Here is a 9,730-nt window from a genome sequence, read left to right as displayed (position 1 = left end):
ATTTGCACCATGGGAATATAATTTAATTACAGCATAATATCAATCAGATGTGTAAATTAAAATGTTCACGTTCAGTATGAGCACATTTTCTATTTCCAGTTGTCTGAGCTGCCAGGCTTGGAGGAAAACAAAGCTATTGCTCTAGGCTGCTCAGCAGTGAAGTATGGGCACTGCTCCAGATCAGGTGGAGGAATGGGACTCACAGTTCCCAAGTGTGCTTATCTTTCAGAAGAATTCTTTCTGGAAGGATTTTTCACAGGAAAAGCTGCAACTGTATGTCATGTGAGCTGTGCAAGATTTAGCAACAAATAGTTTCTGTGAGTCTATGATTTTTAGTTTAATTACTTCTGTGAAGAACCACCACCCTGTGTTCACTCTGACCTTAAATGGCTAAAAGTCTTTATCAGAAGTAAAAATGCAAGCCTTTATGTCCTTTTCTTGCCATTTCTCTTAATATGTCTGTATTGTGTTTCTTCAGCCATTCTTCTTCCCAGCTGAAGAAATTAAGTCTAATTATCTTATTTTTGAGTATAGGTGGTCTATAATTTTATCTCCTTTCTAAAACATTTTCAGAGATGGGACAGGCACTACTTAAGCTAATGTGGAACAGCACGGACACAAAAGCTGCATAGAAGATTGTGAGCCCTGGGGCAGCCCAGGTAGTCCTAGTGCTTCTGAAACCCATTCTCACTCTGTGACTTGGAAAGCCATGACTGTTGGTACCTCCATGGAACCAATTACACAGTTCATGCCAATTGTGCATGAACTAAGTATACAGTAGACTTGCATGATGTGATTATCTTTGAATTTATCTTACAGAGTCATTCAGAATGCAGAATTTTTTTTCCCCAGACCTTCTCGAGTGCAGGAGATTAGCGTTAGTAGCATTCCAGTTTTCTGTTTTTCTACAAGAGCTGACAAATGCTTGTTCCTAGTCAAAGGAACCATCTCTTTCAGCCTTTTGCAGCCTCTCCCACTGAGAGATGACTTGCTACCATCACCAGAAAGTGAACTGATGTATGTCAACCAGATGCCTCCTCTTGGTTGTTGATCCACTCTCTTCTGCCCTGTTCAGATGGGGATTATCTCCAGCCATTGTGACCTAGCTTCCCTTACTCCCAAACACTACTTACTGTTAATTTTCCTAAATGCTTGCTGTCTTTCCACACAAACAGGGTTACTACAGATTCCCTTGGGAAACAGTTTTCTTCCTTTTCTACTTCTCATTGGTGCCTCTTCCCAAGGGAAGGTCCTATCTCTATCACCCTATGGGAATAGCTGGCCATAGGCAACACAAGCCCCAAGCCTTAGTTACTGCCTGAGGCTGCCATTCTCCTTTATCAGAGGCAAAATCCTAATTTCCTTTCCAGGTATAGGAAAGTGGTTGCACATGGAACATCAATTTCAGAGTAGCCACTGTTGCTGAAAGGTCTAGGGAAGCCACTGCCTATGGGTAATAAATTAAATTAATCTTCCCCAGGTTGAGTCTGTTTTGCCCTTAATGGTAATCAATGAATGGTCATCCTTTCTTTATTCTGATCCAATGAAAGGTTTTACAGGATCACTTGAGTTGGAAGGGAGACCTTAAAGCCTGTCTTGTCTAATTCCCCTACAGTGAACAGGGACATCCACAGCTTGATCAGAGACAGTGTGGTTCCAGTGGCTAAGCTTTGAAAGAAATTTAACACTTCTGGAGAAAGTGCTGTAAAAGCAGGGTGGTTTTATAGATGCCACTCCAGGTACTGGGGTTCTCATGGAGGTTTGCTGTCATGCTCCTTTATCCAGCCAATATCTCAGGTGGCTATGGAAAAGAGCAAAAAAACGTTTAGACACCTGAGGCATTCCTTCATGTAAGCCAGTTCATGCTGCCAATGTGATTTCAGCAACAGGAGAAAACTACAGCAGGTGGTATCAAAACTGCTGGGAGAAGGCCTGAGCAAGTCATCTGACTTAATGACATTTGCTTGGAAACAGCTCTGCACAGTGCTGTAATCACCCAGATGGCACAGCTGGCTTTACTGCTCCTGGAACAAAGAGCGCTGATATTCACTACCAGTAATATTTAGGGCACAGTACTGTGACCCTGTGCTGCAGAATGGGACCTTGCCCCTGTATCCTCCACTCTGATTCATCTCTGCATAGAGTTTGGGATATACCAGGCAGTCCCCACCAGCCCTTCTTGCTTATAGCTATAGCTTTCCTGCTGGATAGTCAGACTAGAAATTCTTCATCTGCATTTTCATGCTGTACTTCCAGAGGATCCCTGTCAATATGTGGGGCTGGACCCACAAACAAATGAGCAGCAAGTATTGTGTGCTTGCAGGGTATGTTTGCATTCAACAATGGCTGAATTTCAATTAAATGTCCATGGGCAACTTTGTGTTAAGCAAACATTTTTCTATGGGTTGGCTTACTTGGGAATGCAGTGTGATTCATCTCCCACATAGGAGCCAAGGACATGAACCGACCTAGTTTGAATGCTGGCTGCTTTCTCTCCGGACTACTCCAATTCCCCCAGAACTTAACTTCTGTTTACTGGGATGCCATCTAACCTAGGGATGCCTTGATTAATTTTCCTCAAAATTAAAAAATAATGTATATATCTATCTTGCTGTCACAGAAGCCTTTAGTATAATTAAAAACGCATCCTCCACAACATGACCAGTAAGGAAGAAAAAATATTGCCCAGTTCCTGTGGTTATATCAGTCCTTGAATAGTGCTGAGTTGGTTTCCTCTCTGGTCTATGCAGGTAGGGAACAAAGAGAGCTGAGAGCCCAGGGTAAAGGCAACAGAGGGTGGCTAGGGGGCCAACAAATTATAGGTCACAGCAAACAGGAGTCTTCAGCAACTCTACCATCTCTTAGGAGGACACATGATGGATTAAAATCTTATTCTTGTGACAAAGATTGTAATGAGAGCAGAAAATGGTATTGCATGAATCCATTCCTCTGACAAGGGTTGTGATAAAAAATACAAGAGCTTTTGCCGTGTTGGTGCTGCAGATCTGTTCTCCTTGTTCTTGTCAGAATTTATGAAGAGAAAGAAAATAACACTTGCATCTTCTTTGGAGCAAGACAGATTTCTGGTTTGTTTTGCCATGAAGAAAATGTAAATACCTGCAGATTGCTTCCCCCAGAACTGTGCAAAGGCTCCTTCAGAATGACTTCAAGCCACTGATATAGCAGAAAGACAAAGCAAGCAAACTCCAAACAGAGCATATGTAGTTACTGAGCTGAGCTCTTCTTGCTGGAGACGTGCCTTTCAGATTGCTTTATGATGTCATAAAATCCTATGAATCCAAGAATGATGTAGTCTTTTCTTGTCCAAGGATGGTGGAGTTGGTGTCTCTCTTGCTGTCTCTGCTCTCCTCCCACTATTGCATCACTATAGACATAGGCACAGCACTCGGTGCTCAGCCAGGTCCTCATTTGATCCCTTCCACCCCACATGCTGCAGTCTTGCAGCGTGCTGATGGCTTCCTGTAAGTTGCAGTAGGCTGAATTCATGGCAGGAAGGACTATTAACACTTATACTGCAACAGTTGTGGAGGCTGGGGCTGTGAATGGCACTCCAGAGTGTAGTGAAAAGAGTAGATATAGGAGAAAATAAAGACAGAAAGTGTGATGGTGAGATGTGAATCCAGAATGAGGCAGCTATCTTGTCCTTCTCATCTCTATGCCTTTGCTGAAACCGACACAGTTTTAGGTGGCATCCGAAGTCTCTACAGCCTTTTCTGAAGTACAGATGGATTTCAGAGAGCTCCAACCCTCCTGCTGTACCAATACCTCCTCCAGGTGGAGAAGTCATCAAGACAGGAACAGAAATAAGAGCTGCCCATTCTTGTTGCAGAGGGTTGTGCCACATGCCAGCACTTATCCATCAGTCTTTGTGCCACCTCCTCTGTGCTGAGCTCACCGAATGCTGATCAGTGGCTTTATTTAGCTGGAAATATTTCCTTAATGAACAGAGGTCAGTAGACAGCCTAAACATGGTGGCTAGATACCCAAGTGTCAGCTGAGGTTTTTACCCACTTCCCCAACTCATCTCTTAAAACAGTGATTTCACAAGGCTTTCATTTCCTATCTTTAGCCATTACAAAACAAAAATGAAACATTACCCTATGGGAGACAGGTCCAACAAGGATCAGTGCAGGCAACCTGGATTGGGAGAAATTGAAATGCCAGACCTTGTCTGGGAGATGTCTTTGTTGTTCTTCCCACTGTGAGATCTGCCAGTGGACTCATGGTACATTTAGATATTAGGGAAGACTCTTCCTCAACAGAGAGGTGCAGCACTGGGACAAGGTCCAAAGAGGCTGTGGGTTCTCCCTTTTTGGTAACATTTAAGCTTCATTTACTCACTTGAGCAACACGATCTTATCTTGAATTTGGCTCTATCATAAGCAATGAATATATTAGATCCCATCCTATCTGCTTCCTTCTGGGAACCTGTGAAATTCAGAGGAATTCTTCCCAATGTGTCTTGGTTTTTAGCTTGCTTTTGCTGCTCTAGTCCTGCGAAAGGCCAAATATGAATCCAACAGCAGATCTGTACCTACAACCTATCAACAGCTGTCATGTGGCCCTCCTCATGCCATCAAAACTGAACACATAACTACTTTTAGAACATGTAACGCCAGCCAGCCCACGATTCCCCACGTCTTCCAGCTGAACCAGGCAGAGGCAGCAGCCTTCTTTGGGGGTTCCTCCCATGTTGAGTGATTCAAAAGTAACTTTTTGTAAAAAGTTTTGTTGACCAAACTCCAAACGTGCACAGCTTTTATGGGCGCCAAATTTCTTGTGGAATTGTTTTCTTCTCCAGGAGGCAACAAGGTTGATGTCCCCCAGGATGAAGGATTTCTCTGCAGTCCCAGCTCAAGCTGAAGCTGAGGTCTGCAGTTAGAAGAGATTTGTCTGATGAGTGTCCAGTAGCAAGTACTAATGGGGAGAGGTGCTCAGGCTGTCCAAAAGTAATCAGTGACACTGAGCATGAAGTTATGGGTGGGAGACTCTTAAAACCAGCTTGCAGATGATCTGTGACGCCTTCAGGCTGAGGCAGATTTTCTTGGGTATGTATTGAAACCCACATGTGGGACAGGCTGACTGAGTAACTATTACTCCTAGTCCAATGAACAAGGAAAGAGTTGCTCCCTTCCTAACCACACTTTTTGAACACAAACCCATGAGTTAGAGCAACAGCTAATGCAGATTCATAGTTTCTCCAAAGAACGTGTCCTGTTTTCAGAACACTCTGACCCCATCTGCTGAGGAACACAGAAATTCCTCCTTTCCACATGACTTCCACTGAGAGTTTACTTGGGGAGTTATGAAATTTACATAACCATCTGAATGCCGTTTTACTTTTATTATATATTGCGCTGTTCGAGCGCACTGATGAAAGCAGTGGTGGAACAATACCAGGTAATGAATATATTGAACTGTGAGCCAGATATATCTGGAATGTATAACTAGATTCTGCTTTGACTGTTCAATTTTTCCGCACAAGCGTGGGAGTGCACATGCATTCACCGTGTACAATAGAACTAATACCAAGAACTGTCTGTTTGCAGCAACTCTTACCTCTGGAGAATTTAAAAATTGAGTGAAGGGAATGGTACTTTTGTCTGCAGAGTGTCACTTGAATCCTTATGAATTTCAAAAAGCTCAAACACAAGCAGGACCTGAAACATCAGCATCTCCTACCTCTTTCTACACCTTTTTCTTTCTTCAAAATTCAATTTTTTCTTCCTTTGTGTCTGTTGGCTTCCTCCATTGTTGCTGATGTGAGCTGCATCAGCAAGAAAGTTTTGAATGCGCTGGCAGGGAGCTCTGACAGCAAAACACTCAAATCATATCACCTGTAGAATACAAGTACCAGGCAAGAAGTATTTGGCTCTGTGCGCGTATCATCCATGACACTTTGTTTTCTTTGGTTTTCAGTGTTTTCTTTAACACTTTTCCTCACAGTTTATTTTCTTTGTAGTTTCTTTTCCTTCAGACAAGAAATAGTGCTCCTCTCTGATGATGTTAAGCAGCTTCTGCTTAGCTGGAAGGCTATTTGCCACTGAGAACCATTTAGATGGCCACATCCTCCTCAGCCAGAGAGCTAATGGCTTGTGTCTTTCCTGCAGTTCTTGGGTAACACAGGCCACTCAAGCACAGCAGGATAGAAAGGAATCTATTTATGGCTGTTTCTGCCTGGTACCCTCACTGACCCCAGGAAGGAGAATGACCTTGTCTTCACTTGCCATATCATCTCTCCAGAAAGATTTGCCAACCCCAAACCCTTAGGATGGGTGCTTTGCTGCACGCTCACCTATGAGCAACACAAGACAGTCTAAGAGAAATAAGAACATTGCTTTGCCATTGGGTTTTCATGGAGCCATAAGATCAATAATGTTGGCAAAGACCTCCAACATCATCAGTATTGGTAGTAGGTAGACCATTGGACATGATGGTCTTAAAGGTGTTTTCCAACATTAACAATTCTATGACCTAGTCCAACCCCAACCTCTACAGAACACCAAGTCACCATTAAAAAAAAAAAGAAAAGTAAGCCCCAAGATGGTCTTGTAATAGTGAGGATCATGGAATTTGGAATAAACGTCCTACTATCAGAGCTGTCTTACACTTAGTTTCTCAGCTCCTTGGAGTAAAGTGCATGGTCCTTCTGACCATATTTACATCCTTAAAAGAACAGGCCTGGATGTGGAAGCACAAATTTATGTTCACAGAGTGCTGGGATAAAGAAGTGGGAAAAGGAAAAAGAGCTACAAAACACACAGAAAAATTGGGAGTTGTTTGTATTTGCAGTTTAGTGCCATTTGGAAGAGGAAATGTATTCATTTCATACTAATTTCTCACTGCAGCCCAGGGTCCTGTGTCAGACACACATGGTACATACTTCCAGGCACCACTTGCTACACTCAAAAACTACGACCAGTTTGTGCTTCTCCATCAGTTGTAGCACTATGGAGTCTCAATGGAGATCAGCTCTCCCTTGTACAAGCTACATCACAAAAGAAGGCCCTATTCTCCAAGACATAGGAGGTTGGGAGGTGAACACTTACATCCAAAATTCATAGGTTTTGTTTCCCCATGCCCCACAGCCCACTCACACACCAGCCAGTCTCCTTAACTCCCAGGGCTGTTCAAGGACAAACATACTAATGACTGTGAAGGAGCTGAATGCTGCAAATTCCAAAGCTAAAATAGACCACATTTGCAGAGGACTTTGAAATACTCGGTTTTATTTCCATGCACTTCCGCAAAGTGTTTTTACTCTAAGATAATGGCTACTCATCTCAACACTGTTATGTAAAACTCCAGTCATCTGAGACAATCTTCTTATCTCCTAGGATACATAGTTCTTGCTCAACAATGATAAAGCTGGAGAGAAATTAATTTATTCTCTTGCAGTCGTCTCTCTTTCTGTATATATATGTGTGTGTGTATATGTACGTATTTTTTAACTAATGGAACAGAAACTGACAGTAGTTTAAAAATTCAGCATAATGGTGCTATATGGTTACATGCAGAGACAGAGCTTTCCAGGTCTTGCTAATTTGCTCATTTTGACTGTGATGGAGCAGTTTAAGCTAACTGAAAACCTTCCCCCAAAAAGTAGCATTTAATTTTCTAATTTAATTTCAAGCTATAAGTGGGATACTCTTGAAGTTACTTAATTTTATTTTAAAACAGTAAAAGAGTACTAATGAGTCAAGTTTTCCAAAACTAATAGTTGTTAAAGCTCCTAAAACAGGAAAAAGGAGGGAAATGTGGTTTTATTTTGATTCTTTGTGTTTTGCTTCTTAAAGAAAAACAAAAAGACACAGGGAAATGAAGTTGTTCAGGATAAAATTTGGAGTGAAGGTTAGCAAACAGTAAATACTGAACAAAATAAGTGCATTTTGGGAAAGGAACTGTCAAAATTTCCTTCTACAGTTCCTTTAAAGGAATAAATTGATGTTTTTGCATCCTTATCTGCTTGTCTGTCACCTACATGTCGCTCCATTGTGCGCAAAAGTTATACTTCTCAAAAGCCTGCCAAAATATCCTATCTCCCAAATTTCTACCATGATTTCTCTGCCCTTGGAGCTGCCAAGTGCTGCTCTCAGTATAACATAAATCTTCAATGTGTAGGTACTTGAATTAACACAGTTCACCAGGCTTTCACTGCAAATACTCAAACTGCATGAAAGTTTGCAAAGCCTTTGGTAACAGAACAGTAAAGGTGAGAGTACTGACAGAAATGTCCACAAAGATCTGAATGCATGGGACCATACATGAGTTAAGTAGTGACCATCTTTCCCAGGAAAATAGTGGTCAATCTCAGAATTCATAATACCCAGAATTATAGACTAGACTTGGAGGCACCAGTAGCAGACATATATTTCAGAAATATGTAAGTTTGAATCCAAAGCCTTGTCTCCAGTAGAAGGTTATTTCAAAAATGACACCCTGACACCCAGTGACACCTCTGTCTTGGTTCCTGCACTGAAGAGCAGACAGCTTTCTGACCGCTGTGGGGACTTACAGGTGCTGCCCCATTCCCAACAGTACATTTAGCATTTCCTGAACATGTTATAGTCATAATCAAAGTTGGAAGGAACCCTTACAGACCATCTAGTACAACTCCCCTGCAATAAACAGGGACCCCTACAGCAAGATCAAGTTTCTCAGAAACCCATCCAGTCTGGGTTTGAGTGTCTCCAGGGATGGGGATTCCACCATCTCTGGGCAATCTGCGTCAGTGCCTCAGCACAGTTACTGTAAAACACTTTTTCCTACTATCCAGTCCAAATCTCCCCTCCTTCAGTTTGAAACCACTTCCCCTTGTCCTATCACAACAGACTCTGCTAAAGACTCTGTCCCCTTCTTTCTTACAGCTCCCCCCCCCTCCCCCCCGTAGATACTAAGTCCTTCAAGAGCTCAAAGTCTACTTGGATGAGGTGCACATTTGGGCATCAAAGGTTCTTGTGGGCATTTCAACAAGTCACCTGTATGCCTAGTTCCTTCCTTTGACACTCAAACACCCCTGAGTCTCTAGTCCTCAGTCTCAAGATCCTGGAAAACAGAGACACCGAAGTCACTTAGACTCCACTGGAAGATACTACCCTAAAGATTCCATCCTTTGTTCTACAACTTGAATACAACAGACAAACAAACACATTGCAAAAACTTCCTTTCTCCTTTTAAAAGCAACGAAATAAATCATGAGAACACTCATATCCCTTCAACTTTCTTTGACTCTGCTGGAAGGTCACAAAGATCTGATCATGCAAAATCAATCCAAGACTGCCTCCACTACCTGGTTCTCATCTTTGCTGCCAGGGGAACAAGCAGAACTGCAGCTTTTTGGGTTAATCCACACCTTTCTGATGCCAAGAGACAACTGCAAATTAGCTAAGCCTCATTTAGAGGAAATTTATATCAATTTTCCATCTCCAGTGAGACCTGTGAGAGCAATTTTACCTGCATGACAAAGATGTCTAGCCAAGAAATCTTGTGAGAAGACAGGGGCCAAATGAAGCTGGCTCAGGCACGAGGCAAAGTAGTGGGAATATGTCAGATAACACAGGCTAGCTGGAGTCCTTCCAGGCTTTCACAGCGGTTGAACAGTTGCTGTGCATGAACACAGTGAAGAACAGATCTGTGCGGGGGAATGAAACCCATCTACACAGGAATGTTCCCAAGCAAGGACAGTCACCAAATCTGCTCACACATGGTG

The sequence above is a fragment of the Lagopus leucura genome, unplaced genomic scaffold, assembly GCF_019238085.1.
Source record: "Lagopus leucura isolate 7727_CA_CO unplaced genomic scaffold, USGS_WTPT01 Super-Scaffold_73, whole genome shotgun sequence".
Classification (NCBI taxonomy): Eukaryota; Metazoa; Chordata; class Aves; order Galliformes; family Phasianidae; genus Lagopus; species Lagopus leucura.
This window is presented reverse-complemented; position numbering follows the sequence as displayed.